The 11,029-nt window shown below is 38.2% G+C and overlaps 1 protein-coding gene across 3 annotated transcripts in view; it reads right to left on the reverse strand.

Moving 5' to 3' along the window:
* TFEC (transcription factor EC) overlaps positions 1–6,771 on the reverse strand; it is a 178,008-nt gene extending 171,237 nt beyond the window's left edge. For 2 of the 3 annotated variants that reach the window (XM_073899097.1, XM_073899100.1), the window contains exon 1: positions 6,679–6,771. The gene's annotated coding sequence lies outside the window, so the exon portion shown is untranslated. The remainder of the gene's footprint in view (positions 1–6,678) is intronic. The other variant, XM_073899099.1, reaches the window with a different exon arrangement.
* Between the last annotated feature and the right edge of the window lie 4,258 nt (positions 6,772–11,029).

Below are 11,029 nucleotides of genomic sequence, written 5' to 3' on the forward strand. Positions count from 1 at the left end.
TACCGAAAGGTGGTAGGAGAGGAGAAGTCATGGTTCTTCCTCTTGGATATTTGTTCCTCTTTCTTTGCCTTGTGGTGGTGTCTCTCAAAGTGGCTGTGACCCTTCAGGGGTCCCATCTTTGGCCCTGATTTCCCCACTTCAGCTATACTAGACCATGCCACATTGTCCTCTTTGGCAATTCTGGCATCCTGCTAGGCACTCTGAGGACTCAGAAACACACTCCCCGTCTGGGTTACCTCACCCCGCTTTTACATTTCCAGAGGGTAGTTCACAAATCTGACATCTCCAATATCAATGTTAATAGGCCCTTGTTCAATAGAAAAAGACGTCGGGTGTGGAATCAACCCTTTCACCATTTGTATAACTAATTTCTTCTATTAAATTCACTCTTTTTGAAAGACCTAGTATGATTTCTCTTTGACTGATATGCTTATCATTTTGATTAATGCTAAATACGTGGTCGGATGAACATATATAATTGGAGATCTAATCTATACTGAATCAGACAGTTTCCTTGAGGAATTAATATTTAAATTAAGAACTGGAGTATGAATAGAAGTTAACCAAGTGAAGGGAAGCGGCCATAGCCATATGGTCAAACATCACATTATTTAAGGTATCGAAGAAGCACTATATTCTACAAAATGCAATCTCTTGCTCTATGGCTGACATATTTCCATGTTGTACTTCTTACTGTGTCACTGAACCTACAGTAAGCCTGCCAGGGTCTACCTCACAGGACTAGTTCAAAGATTTGCTTTATTTTATTCTTTATTGTGATTCTATTAAACTCAGCAATATTTTTGCTTTCTACCAACTCTAATGTCTTCACAGGATTGGAAAAACTTTTCTGATGAGAAATGTTCAGCTTTTGAAAACTTCTCATCTGCCATTCCCAGCATCTCCCAAGCATGTTCCCCACCTCGCCACCCTCAGGCCACACATTTAATTGGGAGTCTTAACATGTCAAAAAGATTAGGTTGGCTGACTGAATAAATACTTCTGTCTTTCCACCCTTTTTATAACATTCCTTGTGATGTGGCTGCCTAATTAAAATGTAGCTTACCAGTAAAATAAAACTCCCTGTTCTCCCCAACTCTTAGATCAGTATTATTGGTTTTTTTTCTTTTGCCTCAGGCTCTGATATGGCCTGGCACCACGCCGTTACTGATTCTGTCATACTTTGTTCATTATGAGTTTTTTGGTATTAAAAGATTTCAGTTTTTAAAAAATACTGCATTAAAATATTATTTGTCTTGATTGCTGAAGTGTTTGGTGCCCCCTTAAATTTTGCACCTGAGGCAAGTGCCTCCATCTCCTCACCTAGTCCAGACCCTCCCTATAGCTCTCGTGGCTCCCTGAAGGAATTTCAGCCAATGCTGGAGGCAGAGTGGGACAGCTCTGTCTACATGGCCCCAGAAGCTCCCCTTCGGTGGAATGACAAGAACTGCCAAGAGGAGAGAGAGAATTAATTCTCTTATAGCACAACCACAGGCCATTGCCCACATTTGCATTAACAGGTTTGAATATTAGATACTATCATTTCTGAAACTCATTATTTATTTATAAAAACTGGTTACTAGGGCACCTGGGTGGCTCAGTCAGTTAAGCATCTAACTCTTGATTTCGGCTTAAGTCATGATCTCAGGATCATGAGATCGAATTCTACGTTGGGCTCCGTGCTGGGGGTGGAGCCTGCTTAAGATTCTCTCTCTCTCTCTTTCTCTCTCTCTCTCTCTTCCTCTCCTTCTGCCCCTCCCAATTCTCTCTCTTTCTAATATAAACAAATAAATCTTTTTTAAAAATGAGTATCTGATAGATACATTTCAAGAGGAAGAATCTGTTTTAAAAATTACTTCAACTTTTTATCAGTCCTAAGATTGCACTTCTAAGATTACAATCAACCCACAATTAGCAGAAGACATTTAAAAGATAGAAAATGAGATATTACAAGCCAGAGAAACATTTAATTTCATGTGTGCTTCCCCACAACTGCACCCACCCTCAGCTTTGAATCTTCGAAATAGTTCGGCCCACGTAGAAATGGGTCACATGTTTTTGTAGCTCTCGCTTTACTGTGATTCTCTAGAATTTCTGCTTGACTTCTCAAGTGCTTAATTTTACGTCTCCTGAGTGTAGCCCACAAATCTGACATCTTCTGTATCTATGTTTAATAGGCTTTAGTTTACTAGGAAAGGAATCCAGGATATAGAATCTAGTCAGGTCTCCTAACAGCTCCTTGTTTGTTTTTGGAAAAGGCATTTGGTCTCCATCTCCTCATCTCCAAAATGAAGGTTTGAGACTAGTCATTAACACATTTTGCCATTTTCACATTCTGTGATCAAGTAATTCTCTTCTATATGCACACGTTAGACAATATGGAAACCCTGGCTTCCGTTGGCCTTAGTGGCCTTCTCTTTTCATCTCCACATTTGTGTGTAATACCAAATTTTATTCTGAAATATCTTGAACCAACATAGCTCACTTAGAAAATAATTTGGGGATTTCCAATCAAAGAATGAGTTTTGATTTCATATATTAGGCCTCCACCATGTCTCTGATGACTTTTCCTATACTTTCTCATGTCTTATTTTTAACCATCTGAGCCACCCAGGCGCCCATCTCATGTCTTATTTTTAAATCGTATTCTTCTTTTGTCATATTCCCTAAAATTTCCTATCTTGGAATGCTTTCCTTTCACATGCACAAGATTCACAAGCAGGTGGAAAGAGCTACCATCGAGCTGCCCACATTTGTTAACAAACATTCCTTTTTCTCTCTACTCTATTTTTTTCTATTTTCTCCTTTTTTCTTCCTTAGCTCACTTTCCCCCATTTTCTCCTCTTTCTTCTCTCATTAATTTCCCTAATGACAGTTGAGAAGATCCTAGATGTTCAGAAGAAGAGACAAGGAAATACAAGTAACATTACATATTGAATTTTGTTCAATAGTACACATATATACTTACTATAATCAGTGCATGTGGAATAGCACAGTAGGGAAAACGTATTCCGTAACTCAGATGGGTTAGTGACAATATGTAGTGATAAAATATGTTTAGTAGGGATTGGCCAGTGGTTTGTTTTGTTTTGTTTTGTTTTGGTGGGGGAGAAGAAATCAGGATACATTAGGATACAGAGGGAAAACAAGAAAGAAGATGGTAAATGTGGGGCCGGGAGTGACTGGGAGATGACAAATGCAAGAATACTCAAAATAGCTCTCCCCGCCTCTCCCCTCTTTTTGAAAGTTTGGCTCCTCCCAACTGTCAAGACTGTTGCTTCTTCCTAGAAGCCTTACCTGAGCACCCCATATTGAATTGTCCGTTCCCTCCTGTGTTCTCACTTAGATTCTAATATAATTTCACACTAACTTCGATCACACTGAAAGGCATTAATTCATTTGCAGATCTGTTGTCCCCCTTCTCACTAAATACCAGTCTCCTTGAGGACATGTCCGTATTATCGAGCTCTGAATTCTTTGGCACATATCAGGGACCTAGTTTTAAATTCTATGTCCCCTGTTTGTTCACATAAACACATACAAGTTTTTAAAAATTTTTTCCTGAGCCACAACCTCCTCATTTATAAAATTAGGAAAATACTACCTCAGGATTAAAATGAAATAGCTAAGGTTGAACTTTCTTTAAGCACTGGAAAGTTAACAGAAGTTTTGTTTTTAAAGCCTCAAGTTTTAAAAGATATTAAAGTGGATTCTGTAAGAAGGAAAAGCCTCTGCGTGTTGATGAAAAAGCAAACGGCCTGATCCCTGGCAGCTGGATTCTTGAAGTTTGGTGAGACAAGAGGGCAGCAAGTTGTACAGTGTAAGAGACTGAATCTCAGAGGCGGCAGGCCTCCCACAGGGACCGGAAACAGCTGAGCACTGAGAGCAACTTCCTTCAAATGGACCACTGCAGACTAACAAAGTCCCCACAATGTTGTCCCCAAACTGTGCAAATCTTAAAACAGCCCAAGGAATGATGAAGGAACCACAAAACAACTGATACTAGATTTGGTGAGTGGGGATCTAAATTTAGTTTCATTTTTCCCCTGCAGAGAAATAAGACAGCTTTTGTGTTTCCTGCATTTTCAAGCAAATCATATGGTCTCACACAATCTCATCATTACCTGGGGTTTCTGGGCAGCGTGAGCTGCCACACCACAGGACAGACAGTGGGGGCTGGTTGGGGGAAGCCGCGCAGGAGGGGCTTTTTCCAAAGAGCAGCCCGTTCGCACTGGAAAAATAGCTCTGTGATTTCTATTCTGAGCTGGGGAAGAATACACTAATCTCACCAGAAGACTGTTGGGGGAGGATTTTAGTCAACAGCTAACATTTTGGAAATTATTTCCAAAGTTTTTAAAAACATATTCTCTAGAAGTAGCACTGTCTGTGTTAAACTACCCATGGCAGATCTCAGAAAACCTTTAACATTCAGATACTTAAGTGGTTTCAGTATATTCCCTTCCTATGTTTTCCACACATTTAAAATCCTTCTCCGTTTTCCACATTCATATTTATCTTTCTAATAATGAGTGTGGCTCACACTCATTACCATTTCCCCCCGTTATGTGTTATAACATTCTTCCAAGAAATAACAACACTGCCATTGGAATTTCGGGGTTTGACTATAAATACAAAAAAGAAAATTCTAAGAAGTCTATGAATGGGTAAAGGTCATAAGCAAATCAACAGAAAAATATTTCTAAAATTCAATCCCATATTTGTCACCTGAACTTCTCCAATATAATGCTATGAAAAGATATTTCTGGGGGCGCCTGGGTGGCTTAGTAGGTTAAGTGTCTGACGTTGGCTCAGGTCATGAACTCAGGGTCCTCAGTGGGGAGTCCACTTGTTCCTCTTCCTCTGCTCCTCCCCCACTCCTGTGCATGCTCTCTCTCTCATAAATAAATAAATAAAATTTTAAAAAAGAAAAAGACCTATTTCACAACCTACAGAGTATTTTTTGAACAATTATTTCTTTACTTGTTCCATATTTTCAACAAGAAATATCAGCTAAAACTCTGTAGCTTTACATGAGCATTATGGATAAGAAAAAAAATAATCTAAAGTGAGTAAGTCAGATTATTTAGTTGTATGAAAAATTATGCAAACCTCTGAAGTATGCAGCCATTCTTTTTGTTGGTCTCATGTAATTCAAGCAACTATATCTCTAGCCCAGTTTAACAAATTCACATCCTAATAATGACCTCTAAGCAATCTATTTTCTATTTTTTCAAATTCTGACACAATTCCCCCCCAAAAGCAAAAGGTATGTTAAAGGAAATTTTAATGATATCCAAAGGGAAAAAATTTCAAGTTCTGAACTATAAAAATATTTTGTGAAGTTCTGTGCTATCTTTGTTTAAAATAGGCAATAATGGATAAGCAGTTAAATTTTTTCCTTCTTTTGTGATAGCATAAACCTATAAAAGTATAATATTAATGTCATACTATAACAACATAAATTCTATTTTATAGTGTTTCACAAATCCCTATTAATATTATGTGAGTTGAAGAATGTCTTTGCTTAATTGTACTTGCTTTTATTTTTGATATTTGCTCATATTAAAAATATGAAGTAGCAAAAACTTATAATCCAATATTCTTTCATTTTTGCCCTTAGAACATTATAAAATGTTGTGCTAATTTATTTTATTATTTATCATGCCTTAACAAAAATGAAAGTCAACCTTACAAATATGATTTTGAATAATCTGTATATGATATCATTCATATCTAATTCAAGTGATTTATTTTAACAGTTTTCATTTTTTTTTAAGATTTTATTTATTTATCCATGAGAGACGGGGGGGGAGGGAGAGAGAGAGAGAGAGAGAGAGAAGCAGAGGGAGAAGCAGGCTCCCAATGCGGGACTCGATCCCAGGACCCTGGGATCATGACCTGAGCCAAAGGCAGACGCCCAACCATCTGAGCCACCCAGGCGCCCAACAGTTTTCATTTTTAAACAACTCATTTCTCTCCATGTAAGGGATACCTGAATGCTATTCAAAGTGATAAGTGAAATGAGCACTAAATTGCAAGTATATTTACTGCAGGGGATAATGAGAAATAAATGCCTCACATTAAATTATAAAATTCCAATCTATGCCTCACTTTACGGAAATATAATTTTCAAAAATTCAAATTTATAATGCATACATTTTTATCAAAAATATATCAATAAAATAACTTCCTTATCTGTGCTTTTTAAAAAATTAGACGATTGATAGAAGATAGACATAAAACATTTCTTACATTACATACATATAACAATCATGTCTTCAACCAATACTTTGTAACACATATATTTTATAAAATGAGAAAACATATTCATGCCAGTTCTCTATGAATTTTGGCAAAATTTGAAACCATTTCTGCACAGTCAAAAAACAATAATGTTTAGAAGTCACATATCAGCTCTTCAATTCCCCATTTCCTTTTTCTTCTATCAAATTCATACTGAATGAAGCCTTATAATAAAATGTGACTAATAATTTTAAAAAGAGCATTAAAAATTTTATTTCTAACTTATAGAACAAAATGTAAGTTAAAGTTTAAATGTTTATAATACCTAAACATGTAAAATTAAATTGAAATTTATAGTTATGTGCTTTCAAGCCCTGGATATAAGTAATTTTATATTGTATTATTCTAATTAAGTAATGTAGAGAAAAAAATTACCTTCGGTAATGGCTCGGGAACATAATCTGTAAGAGTCAATCTCTCCATTTGCTTTTTATGTACTATAAGCATTACTGTTCTGTGTACTCCGACTTCTCTATGTGTTCTCCTTCTAAGTGAGGCCAAGCTACATAAACCATGATTTAGTTCCTCTTTTTGGCATTACATTCACTTCTCATATTCCTAACTATAATGTTAAAGAGAATGAGTAATATTTAACAGATCACAATTTGAACAATTTGCAGTTACAAAAAAACAGTCCAATTCTTTTTTCCCCTTCTATCAAATACTTTATTATTTTTATCAACAACTATCTGTATAGAAATAAAAGTTAGAAGTGATCAGTTTAAAAAGTGAGAAGCAAGCACAAATTTCAATGTGTAATAAGAGGACGAAATTGCTACTGATGGGTAAAGGCTAAATGGTAGAGGGTAAGATAAATGGTTTCTCTGTCATCATTGTCTGGGTTCAGTTTCCCTAGATTTTACAGGCCCCTTCCAGAGAAGTCAACAAGTAAACACAAGTAGGAAACACCAGTCTCACCACAAAGATTGGGGAGGACAAGTGAGGAATTTTCCCATTAAAAAAAAAGTAACATACCAAGCCTCTGTGTGGTCTGTGTCTGTGTGTGTGTCAGTGGGTGGGTGTGATAATCAATACCAACGTTCACCATTTTTGCCCATATTCCGTTCTCCTACACTTCTGGCTCACCTGAAGTTCAGAGTGGCCATGGACTACTTCTGGTCAGCAAAATGGGAGGATTTGAAATATCTACTTACTGGTGCCCAGCTCTACAGCCCTCCTTTCCATCTGCCTTCGTGATCATGGAAGCAGGTGTCCAAACAGAGCTTCCGTCAACCCAGGGTCCCAAGTGACTTTAATGAACAAAACCTACATTGAGCTTATAGCATAAATGAAAAATAAACAATTTTAGTAACTACTTAGATCTGGAAGTTATGTGTTTAACCTAGCCAATGCTTACTGGCTCGGGGGATGACCTTATAGTTGTATTTTCAGAAGTGTACCATTAACTCTCCATATCTAGAAGAATAAACCTCTCCTCACTCCTGTGAGCCCTCTTACCTCTATAGTGGATGTGCAGAAGAGCAGTGTGGTAGAGTGGAAAGAAGACAAGGCTTGGAACTCTGAACAGTTGTCCAAGTAATGCAAACTAGTTAGTAGCAAAGCTTGGACCTCTCACTAACTTCTATTACTTCAGGGAAGTCACTTAAGCACTCTACATTTAAGTTACCTATTTGTAAAATGGGGACAATAATAGCTTATCTGTCTCTATAACAATGTTGAGTTTCAAATAAAATAATACACAAGTTTTATGTGTTGCCCTTCCTAGAGGACAGAAATATATTCTATTCTACTTTAAATCCCCAATCACTTAGTAAAGAACCTTATGTCACAATGGGTACTAAACAAATGTTTAGTAATTGAAGGCAAATTCTTTTCCAACAATTATTTAAGCCTTTAATTAATGTCTAACTCTGGTTTGTAGACTAAGTAAGAACACGTCTTTCAGGAAATACTTCGCTAGTCTTCAATTATTTTTAATGTGTTAAATATCTATTAATCATTAACCACATGTCAGGTACTGGTCTAGGCACTAGTAGAGTAGATAATTGAGCAAATTAGATAAATTCTCTGCTGTAATGGAGAGAAACAGTGACAACCAAAGGCTGTGTGTGGGAGGAGAAGGAAAGAAGGGGGACTTCAATAAGTGGTCAGGAAAGGCCTCCTTGTATAGGCTTCCTTGTTAAGACATTTAAGGAGGGGCACCTGGATGGCCCAGTCGATTAAGCCTCCGACTCTTTCTTGGTTTCAGCTCAGGTCATGATCTCAGTGTTATGAGATCGAGCCCCATGTTGGGCTCCATGCATTTACATGCGTGCTTTCTCTCTCTCTCTCTCTCTCTCTCTCTCTCTCTCTCTCTCTCTCAAATAAAAGGTTAAATAAAATCTTCAAAGAAAAGCTTAAAAAAAAAGATATTTAAGCAGAGAATTCAGTGAAGGAATATAAACCATGTAGATTATTGAAGGACTAGCATTCCAGGAAGTGAGCACAGCATGGGTAAGGAGGGCCCTCAAGCAGAAGTGTTCTTAGTGTGTTTGAAGAATAATAGGAAAGCTGATTAGAAGCAACAGTAGAAACTGGCAACTACTGAGTATTTTGCAAAATCACATGTTACAGTAATCCCACGATGTTTCAGTTTGTTTTCCACCTGTTGGTTATAAGCCTTACAGAGGATTTGATTGATTTACAAGCTCATCTTACACTTCTAGGCTGATGCATTGCTCTTCCAGGCTTAGAAGATTTTGAGCAGAGGAGAAACATGATGTGACTTACATTTCCAAAGGATTACCCAGGCTACTGTATGGAGAATAGATTGTAGAAGAGCCAACTGTGGACGCAGGAAGATAAATTGGAAGTTTATTGAAATAGTCCAGGTGAGACAATTGGTTCCAAGTAGTTTGATATATATATATCTATATTATTTTTATATTTACATAATTGCATATATTTATCTCATTTGTATATATAATTGCAGATATATCTATCTATCTAGATAGATAGATATATCAGAGTTTCCTTCTGTATCCATTCTCAGAGATACCATGACAAGAGTCAAACTGGAGAGCCAGGGAATTTTTTCTTAATTCCAGTAAAGTTAACATACAGCATATGAGTTTCAGGTGTACAATATAGTGATTCAGCAATTCCATGCATCACCCAGTGCTCATCACATCAAGTGAAGACAGGGAATTTGTTGCATATGCAAGTTATATGCCAGGACCAAAGCCTGGAAGGGTAGACATGAGGAATTCTTCCCCAGGAGGGAGGAAAGGAGGAATCTGCCTTAAGAGATGCACAAGAACATCTGTAGAAAAAGAAGAAAAAGAAGGTCAAGGAGGAGGAAAGATTTCACTTGCTAAAGGTTGATTATTTTCAAAAAGCTATCTTTGAGAGGAAGTTTGGGAATCAAGACAATCTAGATAGAAAACAATGGGTCATGGAGGCAGCCCATATGACTAAAAACAAAGAAATACACAAACACACAAAAAAACCCTGCAGACCTATTTCTGGAGAGATCAGAAGAGCTATTTGGAAAGAACAGCCAGGAAGAGGTATTTGAAGGTATTTAGAAGTACAAAAAGTACATCAGCCTAGAAGCGTAAGATGAGCTTGTAAATCAATCAAATCCTCCGTAAGACTTAAAACTAACAGGTAGAAAACAAACTGAAACATGGTGGGATTCCTGTGACATGTCATTTTGCAAAATACTCAATAGTTGCCGGTTTCTACTGTTGCAAGAAAATTTCCTTTTGGTGCACGTGATCAGCAGGACTACTACCAGGATCTGGGTTTACAAATCTCAAACTTTCTACAGAAGGCATTTCCCTAAATTTCAGTGAAATTTGAACTGATCAAAAAGTGACCCCCCTAAATATAGCCTAATATTTAATGCCAGAGAAAACAGACAAGGACCTCCACTCCCAGGCAGTTCCCAAGGACAGTTACAAAGTCAGCAGTTCAAGTCGCTTAGGGAATCATGCACCAGGTAAACAGGAAGATGGCAGAGATGGGTGGCCCATGCCAAAGCCACAGGCAAAGTCCAGGACTAAAGAAGAGAGATGTTAATACTGCTGTCAGTCTACACCTTTTTTTTTTTTTTAAAGATTTTATTTATTTATCTGACAGAGAGAGAGGCAGCGAGAGCAGGAACACAAGCAGGGGGAGTGGGAGAGGGAGAAGCAGGCTTCCCGCCCAGCAGGGAGCCCGATGCGGGGCTTGATCCCAGGACACCAGTATCATGCCCTGAGCCGAAGGCAGATGCTTAACCATCCGAGCCACCCAGGCAGCCCTCAGTCTACATCTTGAAGTCACAGCAACGGGCAGCCGCAGTTGCTCCAGTAGCTGCTGAGACCTGAGACAGTTAAGATTGGCTTGGCTCAGACCTAGAAACCGCTGCTCAGTAAAAACCTCTGGACTCTTTAGAGAGATCTCTGACCTTTCGGACTGCCATCACTGGCTGTCAGGAGTGGTCAAGACCCCACAACAATGTTTCTCTAGAAACTGCCTACTTTTTCTCTGGGCTAGTGCTGTGTTCCTCTGATGGGTTGAATGAATAAGGCATAGGCTAAGCTTCTACAACAGAGACCTAAAATACGGTGGCTTAAATGAGGGTGTTTATCTTGTGCTCGTAGAGTCGTATAGAGGGAAGAGGCCTCAGAACCTGTGTGAGCTATCAGCCACTTTCAAAAGAGGGCTTCCACCTCTGGGCCAGTGTACCCGTCCCTGTCCCAGTTCAGTCAGATTCGGGTGGCACACATCACTTTCTTTC

The sequence above is a fragment of the Callorhinus ursinus genome, unplaced genomic scaffold, assembly GCF_003265705.2.
Source record: "Callorhinus ursinus isolate GAN/ISIS: 27379988/994484 unplaced genomic scaffold, GSC_fseal_2.0 scaffold12, whole genome shotgun sequence".
In the NCBI taxonomy this organism is placed as follows: domain Eukaryota; kingdom Metazoa; phylum Chordata; class Mammalia; order Carnivora; family Otariidae; genus Callorhinus; species Callorhinus ursinus.